We start from the raw sequence: 23,887 nt of genomic DNA on the forward strand, positions 1-23,887 counted from the left end.
GTTGTGATCTCTCCTCTTTCATTCATGATTTTGTTGATTTGGGTCTTTTTTCTTTTTGATATGTCTGGCCAGGGGTTTATCAATCTTGTTAATTCTTTCAAAGAACCAGTTCCTAGTTTCGTTGATCTGTTCTACCTGTTCTTTTGGTTTCTATTTCATTGATTTCTGCTCTGATCTTTATGATTTCTCTTCTCCTGCTGGGTTTAAGCTTTATTTGCTCTTCTTTCTCCAGCTCCTTTAGGTGTAGGGTTAAGCTGTGTATTTGAGACCTTTCTTGTTTCTTGAGAAAGGCTTGTATTGCTATGCTATATACTTTCCTCTCTGGACTGCCTTTTTTGCATCCCAAAGATTTTGAACAGTTGTGTTTCCATTTTCATTGGTTTCCATGAAATTTTTTAATTCTTCTTTAATTTCCTGGTTGACCCATTCATTCTTTAGTAGGATGCTCTTTAGCCTCCATGTATTTGAGTTCTTTCCCACTTTCCTCTTGTGATTGAGTTCTAGTTTCAAAGCATTGTGGTCTAAAAATATGCAGGGAATAATCCCAATCTTTTGGTACCAGATGAGACTTGATTTGTACCTAGGATGTGATCTATTCTGGAGAATGTTCCATGGGCACTAGAGAAGAATGTGTATTCTGTTGCTTTGGGATGGAATGTTCTGAATATATCTGTGAGGTCCATTTGGTCCAGTGTGTCATTGAAAGCCACCCTGGGCGCCTGGGTGGCTCAGTTGGTTAAGCGACTGCCTTCAGCTCAGGTCATGATCCTGGAGTCCGAGGATCGAGTCCTGCATCGGGCTCCCTGCTCAGCGGGGAGTCTGCTTCTCCCTCTGACCCTCTTCCCTCTTGTGCTCTCTATCTCTCATTCTCTCTCTCTCTCTCAAATAAATAAATAAATAAAATCTTTTTAAAAAAGTCTTTATTTCCTTGTTGATCTTTTGCTTAGATGATCTGTCCATTTCAGTGAGGTGGGTGTTAAAATCCCCCACTATTATTGTATTGCTGTCAATGTGTTTCTTTGCTTTTGTTATTAATTGCCTTATATAATTGGCTGCTCCCATGTTAGAGGCATAGTTATTTACAATTTTTAGATCTTGTTGGATAGACCCTTTAAGTAGGATATAGTGTCCTTCCTCATCTCTTATTACACTCTTTGGTTTAAAATCTAATTTGTATGATATAAGATTTGCCAGCCCAGCTTTCTTTTGGTGTCCATTAGCATGGTAAGTGGTTTTCCACCCCCTCACTTTAAATCTGGGAGTGTCTTTGGGTCTAAAATGAGTCTCTTACAGACAACATATCAGTGAGTCTTGTTTTTTTAACCAATCTATAGCCTGTGTCTTTTGATTGGGGCATTTAGCCCATTTACATTCAGCGTAACTGTTGAAAGATATGAATTTAGTGCCATTGTATTGCCTGTAAGGTGACTGTTACTGTATATTGTCTGTGTTCCTTTCTGGTCTATATTGCTTTTAGGCTCTCTCTTTGCTTAGAGGACCCCTCTCGATATTTCTTGTAGGGCTGGTTTCGTGTTTGCAAATTCCTTTAGTTTTTGTTTGTCCCAGAAGCTTTTTATCTCTCCTTCTCTTTTCAGCGACAGCCTAGCTGGATTAGTATTCTTGGCTGCATATTTTTCTCGTTTAATTCTCTGAATATATTATACCAGTCCTTTCTGGCCAGCCAGGTCTCTGTGGATAGGTCTGTTGCCAATCTAATGTTTCTACCATTGTAGGTTACAGATCTCTTCTCCCGTGCTGCTTTTAGGATTTTCTCTTTGTCTCTGAGACTCGTAAGTTTTACTATTAGATGTCGGGTGTTGACCTATTTTTATTGATTTTGAGAGGAGATCTCTGTGCCTCCTGGATTCTGATGCCTGTTTCCTTCCCCAAATTAGGGAAGTTCTCTGCTATAATTTGCTCCAATAAACCTTCTGCCTCTCTCTCTCTCTTCTTCTTCTTCTTCTGGGATCCCAATTATTCTAATGTTGTTTTGTCTTATGATATCACTTATCTCTCAAATTGTGCCCTCATAATCCAGTAGTTGTTTATCTCTCTTTTTCTCAGCTTCTTTTTTTCCCATCATTTGGTCTTCTCTATCACTGATTCTCTCTTCTGCCTCATTTATCCTAGCAGTTAGTGCCCCCATTTTTTATTGCATCGCATTAATAGCCTTTTTGATTTTGACTTGGTTAGATTTTAGTTCTTTTATTTCTCCAGAAAGGGTTTCTCTAATAACTTCCATGCTTTTTTCAAGCGCAGCTAGTATCTTTAAAATCATGATTCTGAATTTTAGGTCTGACATCGTACTAATGTCTGTATTGAGTAGGTCCCCGGCAGTCGGTACTACCTCTTGTTATCTTTGTTGAGGTGATTTTTTCCATCTTGTCATTTTATCCAGAGGACAATAGATGGATGAGAGAACAAAATGCTAAGAGGGTAACAACATCCTCAGAAAATATACTCTAAACAAATCAGAAAAGACCTGAAGCCAGGGGAAAAGAAAGGGAAAGAAAGAAAAAAGAAAAACAAAAACAAAAGAAAAAGAAAAAGATAAAAACAAACAAAAACAGGACAAAACAAAAAAAAAACAGAATATGATCAAATATGATCAGGCTGGTGCATAGATCAGTGCCACACACTAAATTTTGGGTGTATATTGGTCTGTTAGAAGAAAGTTCCTCCCAATATTTTAAAGAAAGAAAAACGTATATATGTGCAAAATAGGGGTTGATATGATAAAGGGATGGAATATGACTGTAATGATGAAAATTATAAAATTTTTATAAAAGGAATAGATAAGATAAGAAGTTGTTTGAAAAAAGAAAGAAGAGGTTTTTTTAAAAAAAGGGAGAGAATGTGATCAGGCAGGAGACTAGACAAAAGCCTAGAAATTTATGGTATGTTTTGATCTGTTAGAAGAAACTGTATCTCAAAATTTTAAAGAGAGAACAACTTATATATATATATGCCAAAAATAAGGGTAACTACTATGAAGGGATCGAATATGACTCTAAAATGAAAAATAAAAATGTTTTTTAAAAAAGGGATTGATAAGAAGTTGGTTGAAAAAGGGAAAAAGCAAAATTCAAAAAAAAGTTAAAAAAATTAACTTTGAAAGACTAAAGAATCATGGTAAAAAAAGCCATGAATTCTATGTGCAGTATTCCCCTATCTCTGGAGTTCTGCTCTTCTCATTGATCGGTAAACTTAGTCTTGGCTGGCTGTTCTTGCTGATCTTCTGGGGGAGGGGCCTGTTGCTGTGGTTCCCAAATATCTTTGCCAGAGGCAGAATTTCCCCGCCCTTGCCTGGTCTGGGCTAAGTAATCTGCTCCGGTTTGCTCTCGGGAGCTTTTGTTCCCTGCAAGCTTTCGGTACAGCTTTGGAGGAGGACAGTGAAAATGGCAGCCTCCCAATCTCCGCCCCTCAGGAGCCGAGAACTCAGGGGCCCACTCCTCAGTGCGCCCCCAGATAAAAGCAGTCAATCACTCCCATCTCCCTGGTCTCCGGCTGCACTCCATACTCACCCGGCCTGTGACCAAGCGTTTCTATCTCTGCCACCTGACTCAGTGTGGAGTCTCCAAACCCAGCAGATCCCTGCGGTGCACTCCCACGCCGCTCCTCCCAGGGGAGAAAGGGGAGTCTCCCCAGATCTGCCGCTTGTTGGGTCCCTGCTAGAGGAGCAGTGGCCCGACTGTGCCGTGGATCACAGTTTATGCAACCCCCGGCTGCGAGGCCGCGCCTCAGCTCAGTCTCTGCAGCCGGCTTCCCCGCTCCAATACTTGGGAGCTCTGCCACACTCAGGCACCCCTGGTCTTTCTGTGACCCTGAGGGTCCTGCGACCACACTGTCCCATGAGGTTTCCACCCCCTGCTTAGCCACTGGAGCAATGTCCCTCAGCGGAGCTGACTTGTAAAAGTTCCGATTTTGTGCTCCAGGGCTCTGTCACTTGCCAGAAGCGGCCGATGGAGGCCCCTTCCCCTGTCGTCTATCCTCCCGAATATTGCCTCAGATTCACTTCTCCACACGTCCTACCTTCCAGAAAGTGGTTGCTTTTCTGTTCAGAGTTGGTGCTATTCTTTTCTTCAATCTCCTGTTGAGTTTGTAGTTGTTCAGAATGGTTTGATCCCTATCCAGCTGAATTCCTGAGACCAGTCAAAATCCAGGTCTCTTATTCCTCCACCATCTTGCTCAATGTTAATTAACATTGATTTTATGCATATGGAATAATGGTGCAGGAAAAGATTAGGATCGTGAAACAACAAAAAGATTGCAGTTTATCTCAACCCTCCCAGAGACAAATAGCTAAGACTGCTCAAGTTGTTGATTTTTAAAAAAGATTTTACTTATTTATTTGAGAGAGAGAGAGAGGGTGGGAGAGGAGCAAAGAGAGAGGGACAAGCAGACTCTATCCAGAGCATGGAGCCTGACGCAGGGCTCGATCCCATAGCCCTTAGATCATGACCTGAGCTGAAATCAAGAGTTGGACGCTTAGCCAACTGAGCCACCCAGGCAGCTCCAAATTTTTGATTTTATTGAAATTTGCAAACCTATTCTTAGAAGTGTGAGGCTCATAGTGCCAGCACTTTCAGTTATAAAGTTATATTTCACACTATCCTCATATTGTATAGAGGGTAATATTATCTTGTCACTGGAGAATGATACATCAAAGTAGATGTTAACTTGAATTAACTGACAAAATTGATGAGATTTTACCTTACTGGTGTTTATTCCTTGTATCTGTACCATTCAGCAGGAGTGTAAAGTATAAAGGGTACTGTTTGCTTTTAAACAAAGAAATAAAAGGAATGCAGCAGGGCTTTGCAGCTTTCAAAGCACTATTTTATCTCATTAGATTCCATTAATATAGCATGGGGATTAAGAGTTCAGGCCTGGGAACCAGATTCCCTGGCTACAGAGTTAGCCCTGTAGCCTCAGCCAAGTTATTTGATCTCTGTCTCAGTAATCTCATCTGTACTTTATAGGATTCTTGTGAGGATTAAATGAGTTGATAGGTATGAAACATTTATAATTCAGCCTGACACACATAATAAACCCTCAGTAAATGACAGTTGCTTTCAACATTATTCTTACCATTTTTATGAGGTGGGTAGTCCAGATTATAACAAATTTCTATTTTATATATGAGGAAATTGAAGCCAAGTGAGGTGAAGAGATTTACCCAAGATAGAGTCAGATTATAGTCAAGTTTATTGGATTCTTCTTTCCATTTCTCTGACATTGTTGCTCGTGGGTGGGATGAATAGGAGGTACTGGTATAGCAGCACCCCCACCTCCACTCTTAGGACAGTATGTATGGTGCCTACAAATACTGTCTTGGTGGAAGGAAGGCACTGAATTAAGATAATTCTTTAATAAATTACACTTGGATTTTATCTGGGGAAGGGGTTTTTTGCTGTATCCAAATCCTGAACAAAATGTATTTGGTTATCCTGACTTTTGTTTGAATTTAATGAAATGTTCATGAATATAAAAGAGAACATATCAGTTGTGTGCATAATAGATATCCATTATTTCTTGATTCATTTGCTGATCTTACAAGAGATTTCCAACCATTCTCAAAGGTATTTAGAAATATCTTACCGGTGATTATTTATATTCTTCTTTCACTTCTTTTTACAGAAGTGGATAGTCTGGATTGTTATACCAACTACTAAAGTCAGTCCTATTCCAGGTAATGCTGTTACCAAAGTAAGGTCCAGAGTATTCCAGAGTTGGTCACATTTGGCCCCCATGTACCAATAATTTCCCTCCCTGACCTCTGAAATTTGAACATTTAGATAGAGGTAATAGAAATAGAAAAAACTCACAAATTAGAAAAAAAATATCTCCCCTGAATGAATCAAACCTTTCCCTGTTACTAAAGGAGTTTTCCCTCTAAGGCCTTCAAGAGATTTATGTTGTGCCATTTTCCACTTAAAAAAACACTCTAAAACCTACAGCTTTTAACACTGAGTCAGCATGCAAAAGGCTGTCAAGATTTCCCAACTATTAGCTAATAAAGATGTGGCATTTAGTTAGAAATGAAAAAAGAAAAGTTTCACCCAGAATGTCTGTCTTAAGACTGATTTTAAAATTGTCCACATTTTGCCTACAATTCATATCCCCATTCACTCTGGCTACTTTAGTTCTATCAGTGCCATAAAAAAAAAAAAAGTTTGAAGCAGCCTGTTTGACCAGTTCTGTCTGTAACTGCAGGCTGGGTGTGTCCCCCCACCCACTCTTACAGTGATGAATACAGGTAAACAGACTGACAGCCACTCTGCAGCAAATACATGAAGAAACATGAGAAGAAACATCTGCCAGCAAAATCTGCCTGCCCCCATCTTTCCCACAACTACAGATTTCTCTCTATTTTATAGAAGTAAATGACTCATATATGAACTTCTAGTGTTTTCATAGAGCCTTGACACTCTGCCAAATAACCTGAATGTGGTTCTCTGGTGCATAGACTATACTGGCATAGCATACACCCACATAGAAAAGTCTGTGGCTTTGTGGAGAGAAATAATGACTTCTCACTATCCTCCATGAGAGTGACTAATAGTGAGGTTAGTTCATGTAGTGTTTTAGAAACTGTTTCATTGTGTTCTGTAGAATTGGTAAAGAATTACCCAGTTGGAAAGTAAATGTCAGATCCTAAGTAAGTTACTCCTGATTTGTATTGTTCCAATATATTAAAGAGTATTGTCATGGATGACATGAAAGAATTGATTAAATTAGTAGTATAAATTCTCATAGTTCTGATAGTCTAGGATTCTGTAAGAAAATGCATTTGTCAACATTTATTGCATTTATTACACTGTAATCTACTCAATAAGACATGGCTTATAATATGTAACAATGCCATTCTTTAGAGATGTCAAAATATATATTTGAAATATTTTTGAAAAATATGTCTTTTCAATCCTCATGGATTTCTTCATGGAAAAAAGACTTTTGTAAGAGTACATTTCCTATGTCTGTTGGCCATTTGGATGTCTTCTTTGGAAAAATGTCTGCCCATTTCTTGATTGGATTATTTGTTCTTTGGGTGTTGAGTTTGATAAATTCTTTATAGATTTTGGATACTAGCCCTTTATCTGATATGTCATTTGCAAATATCTTCTCCCATTCTGTTGATTGTCTTTGGTTTTGTTGACTGTTTCTTTTGCTGTGCAAAAGCTTTTAATCTTGATGAAGTCCCAATAGTTCATTCTTGCGCTTGCTTCCCTTGCCTTTGCCGATGTTTCTAGGAAGATGTTGCTGCGGCTGAGGTCGAAGAGGTTGCTGCCTGTGTTCTTCTCAAGGATTTTGATGGACTCCTGTCTCACATGTAGGTCTTTCAACCATTTGGAGTCTATTTTTGTGTGTGGTGTAAGGAAATGGTCCAGTTTCATTCTTCTGCATGTGGCTGTCCTATTTTCCCAACACCATTTGTTGAAGAGACTGTCTTTTTTCCATTGGACATTCTTTCCTGCTTTGTGGAAGATTAGTTGACCACAGAGTTGAGGGTCCATTTCTGGGCTCTCTATTCTGTTCCATTGATCTATGTGTCTGTTTTTGTGCCAGTACCATACTGTCTTGATGATGACAGCTTTGTAATAGAGCTTGAAGTCTGGAATTGTGATGCCGCCAGCTTTGCTTTTCTTTTTCAACATTCCTCTGGATATTCGGGGTCTTTTCTGGTTCCATACAAATTTTAGGATTATTTGTTCCATTTCTTTGAAAAAAGTTGATGGTATTTTGTTAGAGATTGCATTAAATGTGTAGATTGCTCTAGGTAGAATTGACATCTTCACAATACTATTTTTCTTAGGAATGCATAAAAAAGGAAGTCTCTATTAAACAGTAACATTTCATTAATTTATTCAATAACATTTATTGGGTACTTACTATGTACCAGTTACTGTTCCAGGCATTTGAGAGAGACCAGTGAATAAAACAAAGATACATATGCTCAAGTTGCTAAAAATGTAGCAGAGGAAGACAGAACAAAAATGAGCATAATTAGTAAATTATCTAAAATGATTAAAGATGGTAAGTGCTAAAGAAAAAAAAAGTAGAGGAGGGCAGGAGGGATTAGCAACATAGGTGGCAGGATAGTGAGACAGGTTGCAGTGATATAATAAGATAGTAAAGGGTAGGCCTTATTGAGAAGGTAACATTTGAAGAAAGATTGAAGGAGGTAAGAGAGCCATAGTATATTTTGGTAAAAGAACATTCTAAGCAAAAATAACAGCAAGTAAATAAAGGTTCTAAAGCAAGAGGGAGTGCACCTGCATGTTTGAGGAACATAAGGAAATCAGGGTAGTGGATCACAGTGAGTTGGGGGAGTATGGTAGAAGAGCAGGTGAAAAGGTCACAAAGCTGTTCAGTAATCTAGGCAAGAGATGACCAGAATAGCTTAGAATAGAATAACAGTGGGGGTGAGAGTAAAAAAGAATGGTTTATTTCTGTTTATCTTTTTAAAGGCAGAACTGTAACCAAATCTATGTGAATTCACTCCTTGTGAATCAGAAAATGCACCAGGTTGAGTTGTCACACAAAGAAAACTTTAATTTGCAGCAAAGGAGATCACAGAGAAAGACTTCTAAAGCTGTGACTCCCCAAGAGAGGGTGAATGAGTTCCTTTTGTTTAGGGTTAAGATGAATAGATAGGGAAGACTTGCATCCTACATAGAGGCAGACATAGGTCACACATGTACCTTAAGGAAACATGCCTATACATACATTGTATGTTATGTAAATGAGGCAAAGGATACTCCTTGGGCAGAGATTTCAGTGTTAAATTGAAGTAAAGGTAATTGTAGGTCATTCCAGAGGTCATTCCACAGTCCATTGTAAGATACTAGTAAGTATGTGAATATTGTTGAGAGATACATTAACTGTTACAAATAAAAATAGTCAAACTCACAGAAGCGGAGAATCAAATGAAGGTTGTCAGAAGCTGGAGGGAAGGGGGAAATGGGGAATTGTTTTTCAGTGGGTATAAAGTTTCTGTTATACATAATGAATTTTATATCCCCTACAGGCAGATCACACATACAAACACACATGCACATATGTTGTACAACAGTACCTATAGTTAACAATACAAAATTGTGCACTTCAAAATATGTCATGTCGAGGGGATAGATTTCATATTTAAAAAATGGAAAGAAAAGATACCACAAGGAAACTTTTGGAAGTATTGGATATGCTTAGTGCCTTGCTTATGGTGATGGTATCACTGATGTATGCCTATGTCCAAACTCATCAATATGTATACATTAAATGTGTACAAGTTTTGTATATCAATTATACCTCAATAAAGTAAAAAAAATTTGAATTGTTAAGATCTATTGTAATACTGATGTTCATTTTTTTGTAGTTCCTAGTTTTTATTTGAATTCCAGTTAGTTAACATATAGTGTAATATTAGTTTCAGTTTCACGAGTAGAACTTAGTGAATCATCACTTACATATAACACCCAGTGCTCATCACAACTGCCCTCTCTGTTACACATCACCCATTTAACCCATCTTCCTCCCAACTACCCTCCAGCAGCCCTCATTTTGTTCTCTATAGTTAAGAGTCTGTTTTATGGTTTGCTTTTCTCTCTCTCTCTCTCTGGTCCTCTATGCTCATCTGTTGCATTTCTTAAATTCTACATAAGAGTGAGATCATATGGTATGTGTCTTTTTCTGACTTATTTCGCTTAGCATAATACACTCTAGTTCCATCCACATCGTTGTAAATGGAAAGATTTCATTCTTTTTGATGGCTGAGTCATATTCCATTGTATGTATACCACATCTTCTTCATCTATTAACCAGTTGATGGACATTTGGGCTTTTTCCATAATTTGGCTATTGTTGATAATGCTGCTTATAAACATTGGAGTGTATGTATTCCTTTGATTCAGTATTTTTGTATCCTTTGGGTAAATACCTTGTAGTGCAATTGCTGGATCATATGGTAGTTCTATTTTTACATTTTGAGGAAACTCTATATTGTTTTCCAGAGTGGCTGCACCAGTTTGCATTCCCACCAAGAATTTAAGAGTGTTCCCCTTTCTTTGCATCCTCACCAACACAGGTTGTTTCCTGTGTTGTTAATTTTAGCTATTCTGACAGGTGTGAGGAGCTATCTCATTGTACCTTTGATTAATATTTCCCTGATAATGAGTAATGTTGAGCATCTTTTCATGTGAGTGTGGGCCATCTGTATGTCTTCTTTGGAAAAATCTCTATTCATATCTTCTGCCCATTTCTTAACTGGATTATTTGGTTTTTGGGTGTTGCGTTTGATAGGTTTTTTATAGATTTTGGACATTAACCCTATATCAGATGTTATTTGCAAATATCTTCTCCCATTCCAAAGGTTGTCTTTTAGTTTTGTTGATTGTTTCCTTCGATGTGCAGAAACTTTTTATTTTGATGCAGTCCCTATAGTTCATTTTTGCTTTTGTTTCCCTTGCCTCAGGAGATATCTAGTAAGAAGTAGTTATGGCAGATGTCAAAGAGGTTACTGCCTGTGTTATCCTCTAGGATATTATAAGTTTCTCACTTCAAATTTAGGTCTTTAATCTATTTTGAATTTATTTTTGTGTATGGTGTAAGAAGGTGGTCCGGTTTCATTCTTCTGCATGTTCCTGTCCAGTTCTCCCAACACCGTTTGTTGAAGAGACTGTCTCATTTCCATTGGATATTTGTTCCTGCTTTGTCAAAGAATAATTGACTATATAGTTGTGGGTCCATTTCTGGGTTTTTATTCTATTCCATTGATCCTTGTGTCTGTTTTCTGCCAGTACCATACTGTCTTAATCACTACTGCTTTGTAATATCACGTAAAGTCCAGAATTGTGATGCCTCAGCCATGCTCTTTTTTTTTCCAGATTATTTTGACTACTTGAGGTCTTTTGTGGTTCCATAAAAATTTTAGCATGGTTTGTTCTAGCTCTGTGAAAAATGCTGTTGGTATTTTGATAGGGATTTCATTAAATGTGTAGATTGCTTTGGGTAGTATAGACATTTTAAGAATATTTGTTCTTCCAATCCATGATCATGGCATGTTTTTCCATTTCTTTGTGTCATCTTCAATTACCTTTTTAAAAAAGATTTATTTATTTATTTGAGAGAGAGCATGAGTGGGGGAAGGGGCAAAGGGAGAGGGAGAAGGAGAGAAGCAGACTCCCTACTGAGTCCAGAGCCTGATACGGGGCTTGATCCCACAGCCCTGAGATCATGACTTGAGCCAAAATCAAGAGTGACACTAAACCAACTGAGCAACCCAGGCACCCCCTTCAATTTCTTTCATAAGTCTTCTATACAGATCTTTTACCTCTTTTGTTAGGTTTATTTCTGTGTATCTTATGGTTTTAGTGCAATTGTAAATAGAACTGATTCCTTAATTTCACTTTCTGCTGCTTCATTATTGGTGTATGGAAGTGCAACAGATTTTTGTACATTGATTTTGTATCTTGCAACTTTACTGAATTTGTGTATCGGTTCTAGCAATTTTTTGGTGGAGTCTTCCAGGTTTTCTACATAGAGTAATATGTCATCTGCAAATAGTGAAAGTTTGACTTCTTTCTTGCCAATTTGGATGCCTTTAATTTCTTTTTGTTGTCTGATTGCTGAGGCTAGGACTTCCAGTGCTATGTTATATAACAATGGTAAGAATGAACATCCCTGTCTTGTTCCTGACTATAAAGGTAAAGCTCTCAATTTTCCCCATTGAGGATGATATTAGATGTGTGTTTGTTGTACATGGGCTTTATGATGTTGAGGTTTGTTCCCTCTACCCTACTTTGTTGAGGGTTTTTATCAAGAATTGATGCAACTGGGCGCCTGGGTGGCTCAGTTGGTTAAGCAACTGCCTTCGGCTCAGGTCATGATCCTGGAGTCCCAGGATCGAGTCCCGCATCAGGCTCCATGCTCAGCAGGGAGTCTGCTTCTCCTTCTGACCCTCCCCTCTCTCATGCTCTCTCTCTCTCTCTCTCTTCTTTCTCTCAAATAAATAAATAAAATATTAAAAAAAAGAATTGATGCAACTAATGAACCATTGAATACTATATCAAAAACTAATGATGTACTATATGTTAGCTAACTGAACATAAAAAAATAATTGATGCTATATTTTGTCAAATGCTTTTTGTGCATCTATTGAGAGGATCATATGGTTCTTATCCTTTCTTTTATTAACGTGGTGTATCACGTTGATTGATTTGCAAATATTGAACCACTCTTGCAGCCCAGGAATAAATTCCACCTGATCATGGTGAATGGTTCTTTTAACTTACTATTTGACTTGGTTTGCTAGTATTTTGTTGAAGATTTTTGCATCCATGTTCATCAGGAATATTGGCCTGTAGTTATCTTTTTTAGTGGTGTCTTTGTCTGGTTTTGGAATCAAGGCAATGTTGGCCTTGTAGAATGAGTTTGGGAGTTTTCCCTCCATTTCTATTTTTTGGAACAGTTTCGGAAGAATTGGTATTAACTCTTCTTTAAATGTTTGGTAGAATTCACCTTTGAGACCATTTGGGCCAGGACTTTTGTTTGTTGGGAGATTTTTGATTACTGATTCAATTTCTTTGCTGGTTATCCATCTGTTTGAGTTTTCTATTTCTTCCTATTTCAGTTTTGGTGGTTTATGTGTTTCTCAGAATTTATCTATTTCTTTCAGATTGTCCAATTTGTTGGCATATAATTTTTCATGATATTCTCTTATAATTTTATTTTGGTGATCTTGGTTATGATTTCTCCTCTCTCATTTGTGATTTTATTTATTTGGGTCCTATCGCTTTTATTTTTTATAAATCTGGCTAGAGTTTTATCAGTTTTATTAATTTTTTCACCATTCCTTTTCATTGATCTGTTCTACTGTGGGTTTTTTATTTGTTTGTTTCTATATCATTCATTTCTGCTCTAATCTTTATTATTTCCCTTCTTCTGCTGACTTTAAGCTTCATTTATTGTTCTCTTTTAGCTCCTTTAGGTGTAAGTTTAGGTTGCATATTTGAGATTTTTCTTGCTTTTTGAGGTAGGCCTTCCTTCTTAGGACCTCTTTTGCTGCATCCCAAATATTTTGGACAGTTGTGTTTTCATTTTCATTTGTTTCCATGTATTTTTTAATTTCTTCTTTGATTTCCTGCTTGACTGATTCATACTTTAATAGCATGTTTTTTAACCTCCATGTATTTGTAGTCTTTCCAAGGTTTTTCTTGTGGTTGACTTCAAGTATCATATCACTTAGTCAGAAAATATGCATGGTATGATCTCAATCTTTTTGTATTTGTTGAGGCCTGATTTGTGACCCAGTATGTGATCTATTCTGGAGAATGTTCCATGTTCACTGGAAAAAAAAATGTGTATTCTGTTGCTGTGGGATGAAATGTTCTGAATATATCTGTTAAGTCCATCTGGTCCAGTGTGTCATTTAAAGCCATTGTTTCTTTGATTATTTTCTGCTTAGATGATCTGCTTATTGCTGTAAGTGGGTTATTAAAGTCTCCTACTATTATTGTATTATTATCAGTTAGTTCTTTTATGTTTGTTTTTAATTTTTTTATATATTTGGGTGCACCCAATTTGAGGGCATAAATATTTACAATTGTTAGAGTTTCTTGTTGGATAGAACTTTTTATTATGATATAGGGCCTTCTTCATCTTTTTTTATAGTCTTTGGTTTAAAATTTAGTTTGCCTGATGATAAGCTTTGCTACTCCAGCTTTCTTTTGACTTCCATTTGCATGATAAATGGTTCGCCATCCCCTCTCAATATGCAGGTGTCTTTAGATCTAAAATGATTCTCTTGTTAGGCAGCATATAGATGGACCTTGTTTTTTTTTTATCAATTTCAACACCCCATGTCTTTTGATTGGACCGTTTAGTCCATTTGCATTCACAGTAATTATTTGTAGGTATGAATTTAGTACTGTTTTATTACTTGTTTTGTTGTTGTTTCTGTAGATTTTCTCTGTTCCTTCTTAATCTTTGTCAGTTTTGGTCTTTCTTTCCCACTCAAAGAGTCCCCTTTAATATTTCTATGAGGGCTAATTAGTGGTTCTGAACTCTTTTAGTTTTTTTGTCTTGGAAACTCCTTTTCTCTCCTTCTATTATGAATGATAGCCTTGCTGGATAGAATATTCTGCTCTGCAGCTTTTTACCATTCAGCACATTGAATATATCATGCCATTTTTTTCTTGCCTGCCATTTCTATGGAGAGATCTGCTGCTAAACTTATTTGTCTTCCCTTATAGTTTAGGGACTTACTTCTTTTGTCTTGCTGCTTTCAGGATATTTTCTTTAGCTCTATATTTTGCAAATTTGACTATGATATGTCTCAGTGTTGGTCTGCTTTTGTTGATTTTGATGGGAGTTCTTTGTGCTTCCTGGATTTGGATGTCTGTTTCCTTCCCCAGTTTAGGGAAGTATTCAGCTATAATTTCCTCCTTGCCTCCCTCTTCTTTTCCTCCTCTCTTCTTCTGGGACTACTATAATGTGAATGTTATTACACTTTATGGAATTGCTCAGTTCCCTAAGTCTACATCCATGGTCTTTTTGTTTCCCTCTTCTTTTCAGTGTCATTATTTTCTATAATTTTATCCTCTGTATCATTAATTCATTCCTCTGTTTTTTCCATCCTGGTAGTCATTACATCCAATCTGTTTCAAATCTCTGCTATTGCCTTATTAACTTCTGACAGTTTTTTAACTCTTATATCTCTGTAGTAAGAGTCTCCTTGATATCTTCCATGCTTTTCTCAAGCTCAGTGAGTATCCTTCTGATTGTTGCTTTTCATTCTCCATCACAAATATTACTTATATCTGTTTTGATTAGATCTCTGGTCATGAACTTTTCTTGTTCTTTCTTTTGGGATGAATTCCTTCTCTTGGTATTTTGTCTAGGCCTCTGTCTTCTTCTGTGTGCTAGGAAAGCCTTTTATGTTTCCTGCTCCTGAGAGTAATGGCTTTAAGAAGAAGAGGTCATATACTGTATAGTGCCTGATGCTTCAGGAAGTTTCCCTGGTGTATGCTGTGTGCACTCTGCTGCTGTGTTTTGGCTGCTGTTTCCCTCAGGTCATTCCTCTGCAGAGTTTCTCCTTGCCTGCAATGGGGAGTATTCGGACCTTGGCCAGAATGTGGTGTGTTTTAACTAGGTGTGTTCTGGTCTGCTTGTTAAAAGTAGCCCAATCTTATTTCCACTAGAGCCAAAGCTTTGCAGAACTTTATGGCCTGTAGACATGGTGCATGTATGGGGTTTGTGCTGGTCTTCTGGCAGAAGGGCCCACAGCACTGATTCTTAGGCACACTTTCCTGGGCAAAGCATGCCAGAAGAGTTCAGGGTGGGCGGGGCTTGGTGTAAGTGGTTTAGGCTGCCAATGTTGGGTCTGTGTTGCTTACTGAAGTTAGTTTTTACTAAGGGGTGGGGAAAAGAAATGGTGTCAGCCAGCAACCTAGTCCCAGAAGAGGGGAGTTTGCACCTGCTGCTGTCTGGGAAACCCTCCCAGAAGAGCAAAAAATCTCCCCTTGTGTGTCACAAGCATCCCTCAGATCACTGCCTTCTTCTTGTCTGTGTCTAAGCCACCTGTCTGCTCAGCAGCAGTGAAACTTGGGCTCTATTCCAGGCAGACTGGCTGAGTTTAAAAACTCTAAACTTTAGGGACCTGGCATGGCAGGGATCCACACTGGTCCGCTGGGGAAGGGTCTTGCCACCCTGCGACTGATGCAAGTTTATCCCAGTAGGGTAGTTGTACCAAAGCACAGAGACAGAGTTTGGAGTAAAGCACTGCAAAGAGCCGGTGTCCAGGTTTGCCTCCCACAGCAGGTGTCTCTGCACCTATGCTGAGGGGTGGGTTAAGGAAATGGTGCCTGCCTGCTTCTTTGTCCATGGAGAGACTATGCCACCTCTTCCAGATGCACTCCAAGAAGGGGGACCATCTCTCCCTGTGAGTTCCAGGGGATCCTCAGATCCTCCTTCTCCACAGGAGTACTGCAGCACCCACAGGGCTCCACACCAGCCACACTGTGGACCCCTAAAACCCCAGTCTTTGAGCCCTGCTCATTGTAAGAATCCCTCTTGTTTTCCCAGTCCCTCTTGTTTTCCCAGTCAATGGCTTTAGGGAAATGTTTTCCTTGTGTGATCCCTTGTGCACTCCTCTCTCTCTCGCCTGTCACCTCTCTCTGAGCCCAAGGCGCCCTCCTCTCCACAGCACCTGTGATTTGTTTCTCCCCCAGAACATGTCTCCACATCTCCTGCCTTCCATGATGTGTCCTCTTCTCTCCCTCGAGTTGTGTAGTTTGTTCTGTCAGTTCTTAGATTGATTTCTTGGATATTCAGAATGATTTCATATTTATCTAGCTGTATTCGAGGGACAAGGCAAGCCTAGGGTTGTCCTACTACTCTGCCATCTTAGCTCCTTCTCCCTGATACTCATTTTGATAAGGATGAGGGAGGTAGGAGGTAAGAGTTTAATTTTTATAAAAATCTAAAATTATCTTAAATCATCTTTATTCTATTTGTATCAATGTAAAATATAATTATTTGAAATAAAACAAGACTGAAAATTTTTAGAGATATATCAGGCATGTGTTCTTAGTTTGACCAACTTTAAACATATTTTAAATTTGGTTTTTGTCCATTATTTATTTAAATTAAACATTTGGAACATATGAGCAAGTGTGTGTGAGATCTGCCTGTAGGGATGTGAGTGGTGGTGGCAGTATGTGAATCTTTAGACAACTTCAGCAATGTCATTAAAATGTTTTAAGAGCTTAAAAATAATGATTACATCATTTAGTTTGGTATGTTTAATTCTGAATTTTTAGTGCCTACTTCTGATTAACAATGTCAAAATAACTGATCCAAATTGTGTGATTATAACTATATTTAGTAGTAAAGATGATCTCTTGTCATCAGGTAGACACCCAAAGAATTTGACAGGCCTAAACAAATGAAAGGATGGAGTTGCCATGAAAGACTATAGAAAGGCACACCAAATCCAGAGCAGTCATTGTTCCACATTGAGATCCACAGAGAAAATAAGTTGAAGTAACTTGTTTGAATCAACTTGGCAGAGAAAAATATTTCAAAAAACAATAAGTATAATGTCAGAGTGATGTGGCAATTAACAGTTGTAAAGACTTGTAAAACAAATGGGGTGAATAATTATTATAAGGATTAGGAAAATAGAGAAAGGGTAATTGGCTTTTAGCCAAAATGTTGATTAAATGTCTCCAGAATTCCTCCAACTATGAGTTTACAAATAATATTAAAGTTGTCAAATGACATCTATGTTTCTCCATTGCTGTATTACATTTACTTCTCATTCCTTGGATATAATTTTGGAATCTGGCTTATGTTTTTTTTAATATTTATTTATTTGAGAGAGAGAGAAAGAGAGGGAGAGCACAAGCACAAGCTGGGGGAGGCAGAGGGAGAAGCAGACTCCCCACTGAGCAGGGAGCCCAATGCAGGGTTCGATCCCAGGACCCTGGGATCATGGTCTGAGCTGAAGGCAGACGCTTAACCGACTGAGCCATCCAGGTGCTCCTGGAATCTGGCTTATGTTTTACCTCAATATTTGAACAATATTCTCAAAGTTTATCACCAACGACTAAATCCAATGGCTTTTCCTTAAGAAAGAGAGAGAGTGCCTGCAAGAGAGAGAGCATGAGCAGGGGGAAGGGCAGAGGGAGAGGGAGAGAGAGAATCCCAAGCAGATTGCCTGCTGAGTGCAGAGCCTAATGTGGGGCTTGATTTCACAACCCTGAGATCATGACCTGAGCCAAAATCAAGAGTTGAACTCTTAACCTACTGAGCCACCCAGGCACCCCAAAATCTAATAGCTTTTTAAAACCACTGTTCTTCAATATTCTTTCAATATTTTGCACTATTGAGTAACTGCTTCCATGGAATGACTGGTTTATTCAACAAATCATTGCAGCACACCTTCCATACGACAGCCTTTGTGCTAGAAGATAAACAAGACTAAATTATTGTTTTTGTGGTGCTCTTAAAAAGGAAATATACACCCTACCTTCAAAGACATTTCAGTATAGTGGTTTAAGTGTTATGTCAGCAATATGATGGAGTTTAGTCTTAAAGGTTAAGTAGGAATTTGTCAAGGGAAGAAGAACCATGGTGAAAGAAGGGAAACTGAAAAAAGAATAATAGAAGTTGTAGTATATGTGAACATCCAAAAGTGATAGAGAAAATAGTGCCTTGTAGAACTGTAAATATGTATGTTCAGAGTATGGTGTGCTAACTATTCACATTTCTGCAAACACAAAAATCTTTCAAATCTCAGTGCCTTTGCCCATACTGGTCCCTTTCCCTACACCTGGTTTTCTTACTATCAGTTTTCAAAGTTCAGCATGGGTCCTGGAAAACCTTTCACTATTGCCCTCTCCCTACCTCTCCTCTCTTTCTCACATATGCATTTTTTCTTATTCTTATGTTGTTTTCCTAAGTCTTCTTCACATTTTTGACCCAACTAATCTCATTTTTATGGTTAGAAAAAAGTAGAAAAAATGCCCAACTTTTAGATTTATTTATTTATTTGATTTTTTTGGTGGGCAGCAAAGCAAAGTTTATTGAGTGATAGTACAAAGCTCCCAAAGAGGGAGGGGACCTGAGAGGGTTGCCCCCAAAAATGCTTAACTTTTAAAAGAAAAATTAACTATTAATCAAAGAACACACTCTTATAAAAAGTAAACCTGGAAAAAAAGTGGAAGTCACAGTGCATTTAAAATATTTCTTGATTTACAAAAAACTTTATTCTCACATAATATGTCAGGATTATGGCAATTGCATAACATGAGGCACACCTTAAATTTTTCTTCCTTTTTAGAACAGTAAAACATTTTATTTATGAATTATGTAACTTATCTGTAAAAAGTCTGCCTGAGGAAAGCAGTTTTTAATGATGCTAATCTCTTTAAGTTAATATAAATTGGTTCAGTTATTGTTTTAAATCATATTGTTTTTAAAACAGTCAATTAAAATATTTTAGGAAATCTACAACAACCATGCTCTATGTTAGCAGCCATTTCTAATTAAAATGTTATTTTAAAACAAGTATTGCATCACTGAATATAGCAAACAATAAAAATAAAGTGAATTATTACTTACAATACATTGTGCTTACTCTGCTTTTACACCATGTATAACCACTTATTTGCAAAAAGGCTCTCTATCTTTGCATGCACAAACAATGTGCTCTGGACAGAAATCTGTTACAGTCCCTAGACAATCATGAAAGCCAGTCACAGATGTACAGTTGGCTGTAAATAACAACTTTCAAAAATCCCTCAACAATATAGAACAAAATGTTTCAAAATTGGCTAATACACATGTGAAAAGTTCTACATGTAAGAAAAACTATTTATGTTAAGGAAATGTGAAAGTGAAAATAACTTTGGATGTTCAAATATGTTTTCAAGTACTAGTTCTAAAAATTAAGACAAGCAACAAACATGATTTCATTCTATTATTTTGTACCTGATGATTTTCATAGCATGACTTAAAATTAACAGTCAGGGGCACCTGGGTGGCTCAGTTGGTTAAGCGACTGCCTTCAGCTCAGGTCATGATCTTGGAGTCCCGGGATCGAGTCCCACATCGGGCTCCCTCCTCGGCAGGGAGTCTGCTTCTCCCTCTGACCCTCTTCCCTCTCGTGCTCTCTATCTCTCATTCTCTCTCTCTCTCAAATAAATAAATAAAATCTTTTAAAAAAATTAACAGTCACTATGCAGCATTACAGACCAAAGGATATATAACATTTAAAATAAAGTCCTTTCAGAATAAATTTGAGTATCATCTCTAGCTAATGGAAGATAAACCAATATAGCTGAAGATAGAGTCAACATATGTCCTGGTTTGCTAGGACAGTTCCAGTTATGTCTGTTGTCCTGGAATAATTATTAATACTTTTTTTTCACTCTCAAAGTGCCCTGGCTGAGACAGAGAGATTAGTACTAGTAGGCCACTGGGGGGTAGCAGGCACCTCAGCCCTAACACTTAATGATTTTTTTTATATTTGTAAAACTACCCGGGAGAGTCATTCTGTCAATGATACAGCTGCAGCATCCCTTCCAGCAATCTGGACTGAGAAAAGGTTTTCTAGAGTTTGAAAATTACTGAGTAGCAAAATTTATTAGGAGTCACAGGATCCATAAACATGCATAGAAAATGTAATTTCAAGAAAGGGATAACTATTTTGACCCTCTGTCAGTGTAAACACAAAGAAGAGATTCTATAAAATGAAATTTCAGATTGTCTGAGTTCCAGACCTCTGAGTATCTTAGAGGTGGCAGGTAAGACAAGAAAATGTTTCTGATAAGATCAGGCCTACAGAATCCAAAGGAAAACTGCCCTTTGGAGAGCATATTTTTTTCTAACATAAAATATGACACACTGATGTTGCTACATAAACATAGCTAAAAGAAACAAAAGAGTGACATCAGAAAACATAAAGGAATTTTTAAGTGAAAACACTATACAGTACTTTAAAAACAGTTCCACTCTAATATCTGAATATGGAAACAACTTCAGTTGACCAAAATGCTCCACTGACCATCTAACTATCCAACATAGCAAAAATCTTTCACCAGAATTAGTGGGTCAAATGGTGCTACTTTTTTAGATTTTAGGCTATGTTTTATAGTCAGATATGTTTATATGATTATATAATTTATTTATTTGGATATCTCTTTCCTTTTATTGGGATTCATATGTTTTTTATTATACCAAGTAAGTATATGTTGTATTGAACATATTGCAGAGTGAAAAATTTCTGAAAAATAAAGTACAACCTTTTTATATTATGACAAAGTCTTAAATATAAGTAGCTTAAAATAATCAGTAATATTGACACAAGTAAAGGTTTTTGTTGGTAGTCCATAAAATTTTTTATATTTATCTTAGAGAGCAGAGACAAACATGTTAATTACAAGTGAAAACAATTATTTATCCATTTTAAAAATAAACATTTAAAAAAATCAGATACTTTCAGGTTTGTGAATTTTTTTGTTGTTTAATATTAACTTTATTTTATTAGTTTTTTAAATTTTATTTTATTATGTTATGTATCACCATACATTACATCATTAGTTTTTGATGTAGTGTTCCATGATTGTGAATTTTTAACAACAGAACTTTGCTTGGAATACAGTCTAATCTCTTAGGCTACCTACTGCAGCCTTGATTCCCTGTCTAATTAAAATGTAATTAATATTTCACATCTTCAACCAATGAAAATAAAGCAATTTAAAATTTTCTTGTGTTGTGCACAGTGTACAGTCAGAAAACAGCAGGAGATGAACAGAATTCTAGTCAATATAAACATGATATCCATCATTGTGAAAGTAAGGCAGAAACATAAGCAGTCTTAACAACTGTACTTAAAGCCTGCTTCAATTATGAGGTGATCAGTAAACAGAGATTGTGAATGGTTTATAATAGGAGATAAGTGAGCATAGATTTTGAACTTTTTTCCCCCAGCCTGTGTAAATTACTAAATTTTTGGTTGCATACTCGTTGGTTCCCCATATCTATAGTCTCTCTATACAGAACAGACATGACTTATCAGTTGTATACTATTTAAGTTCAGTCACAGCTATTTGTTACTTAGAAGAACTGTTTTTTCATCTTTGTACTAGGTTTTATAATGTCTTATTATTTGCCAAAAAAACCCCACCTCTTCATGTTTGAAACATACTGCTACATATGTAGTTTTCAACTTTGTCAAAGTCAGAGATCTCTGACCTTAAAGCCAGCTAGGATTGCTAAGCAATAATCTGAGGACATCATTGGGTATCATTGGCAGGGAGAAAAAAAATAAAGAGTAAGGAAAAAAAAAGGAAGTGAAAGAGGGCAGAAAGAGAGAAACAGAAGTAAGGAGAGCTGTCATGAAGAGAAAATAAAGAGACAAGGAAACATTAGGCAGAGCAACAGACATAGATGTAACCCAGCGGGGACTCCAGGCTTTAGGATCCTTCCTCCCTCATATTTTCTCTCTCTTTCTCTTCCTCTCCCTTCAAGTCCACATTTATCAGGATGTCAGTTCACATTCTGCTAATATTACCTACTCTATATTTTTCATCTACGTGATTTTGATAAGTTGTTAACCTTGCATCCACTGTGTATCTCAAAATCTACTATTTTCGCTATCTACTGACAAGTGTATTTTATGTACTATTTTCTGCTTGGAATTTATCCATTATTGTACTTTATTCTTCACTCCTTCTTTCTGGCAACCAATAAAATCAGTTTCATGAAGATTCCATGTTGAACCTTTATGTTACCTGTTAATACAGATAGATCATTTTTTACCTACCCAGCTCACCCTGACCCAGTACAACTTACTTGTTTACAACAATTATATCTCACCTTAAAAATAATTTTCTTGTTTTATAATACTTACAGCAGTAAAATATGTACTTATTGGTATTGGTACCATATTAACAGAATATATATACTCACTTTTGAAAAATAGGATTTTTTGTTTATTTCTATCATTGTGAGAACCAAGTCCTTATTTAATGTTTAGTAAGAAATAAGATAAAAAAGGTTATGAATCACTGAGACTAGATAGAGTCTCTCTACATAAACTCTGCCTGAATCCCCTCTACAAAATTACACTGGCTTTTGAGATGAATCTTAGGGTTTTTTGGTTTGAAATTTATAGATTACAATTGTCACTAAAGTGCTCTGCTTAAACATTTTGGGGTGACAGGTAACTCAGATGCTCTGGAAGTAGCCAGCTCTATTAGAAATATTCTTTCTTCTATTAAATAAAAATCTACTTTCTTGAAACTTTCAGCCAATATGGAACAAATTCACTGTGGACCAATTAGGAAGTCCTGTCATATGGTGAGACTTAAGAAGCACAGTAGTAGACAACTTGTGAGAAGGGAACATTTCAGCTAACATATCCAATTTACTATGGGTATAGTTAATACATACCTCCCTTCTTCATCTCTATCCTTTCTAAGACATTAGGTTATAAATTATCTATGTGAGGCACACAGTGATGGTTTCAATTCTAACAATAAATTGTTCCTTCCCAGCCCAACTAACACTTTCTTCTATGTAGGCAAAAACCTTTCTTCCCCCAACAGAGGGTGAAAATGCCAGTTATTGCTATCTCAGCCTACTTTGCAGCTAGGTATGGCCATGTGGCACAATTCTAATTAATGGGACTTAAAGAGAAGTCTGTGGAGCTTCTCAGAAAAATTTCCTCCCTGGTAAAAAGAAAAAGGTTGCTTTCCCTTGCAGTCTTCTTTCTTCCTGCTTTTCATACAGCTGTATCAATATGTGATGCTTAGAATTGTTCCAGTCACCTTGTAACCATGAGTAGAGATATCCTAATACAATGGAGGCTATAGAGTGAAAAGATGGAAAAAAACTAGGTACTTGATGACCTCACTGAACCATCAAATCAAGCCTGGGGGTGCCTAAACTCCAACTTCTTGTTATATGAGATTTATTAATAAACTTCTATTGTTTAAACAACATTTAATTGGATGTTCTATTACTTGCAGCCAGAAGTATTCTGATACACTATGTTAATGAAAACAAACAGTACAGATCAACTAAAGTGGCCTTTAAAGAATTCTAGGGATATAAGGTAAATATTATATATTTTAGCACATTGGGGTAATGTTACAAACCATTACAAATGGTTAATCTGATGCCTGAAACAGGATGCAATTATTTTTTTAAAGTATATATATGTTATAAATCCATATAATTACGGAGGCTGGCAAATCCAAAATCTGTAGTGTGGGCTGGCAGGTTGCAGATCCAAGAGAACCCATGGTGTAATTTCAGTTCCAAGGCAGTCTGCTGGGTTACCAGCAAACAGTCTTCTATATTGCTCTTACTTGAGGAAGCTAGACTT

The 23,887-nt window shown here is 37.0% G+C and overlaps 1 pseudogene; it reads right to left on the reverse strand.

The window, feature by feature from the left end:
- Positions 1–21,525, reverse strand: part of LOC148163066 (uncharacterized) — a 150,053-nt pseudogene extending 128,528 nt beyond the window's left edge.
- Positions 21,526–23,887: the final 2,362 nt, after the last annotated feature.

The sequence above is a fragment of the Eumetopias jubatus genome, unplaced genomic scaffold (genome assembly GCF_037043125.1).
Source record: "Eumetopias jubatus isolate StellerSeaLion01/CBP00866 unplaced genomic scaffold, mEumJub1_p1.0 scaffold_11, whole genome shotgun sequence".
In the NCBI taxonomy this organism is placed as follows: Eukaryota; Metazoa; Chordata; class Mammalia; order Carnivora; family Otariidae; genus Eumetopias; species Eumetopias jubatus.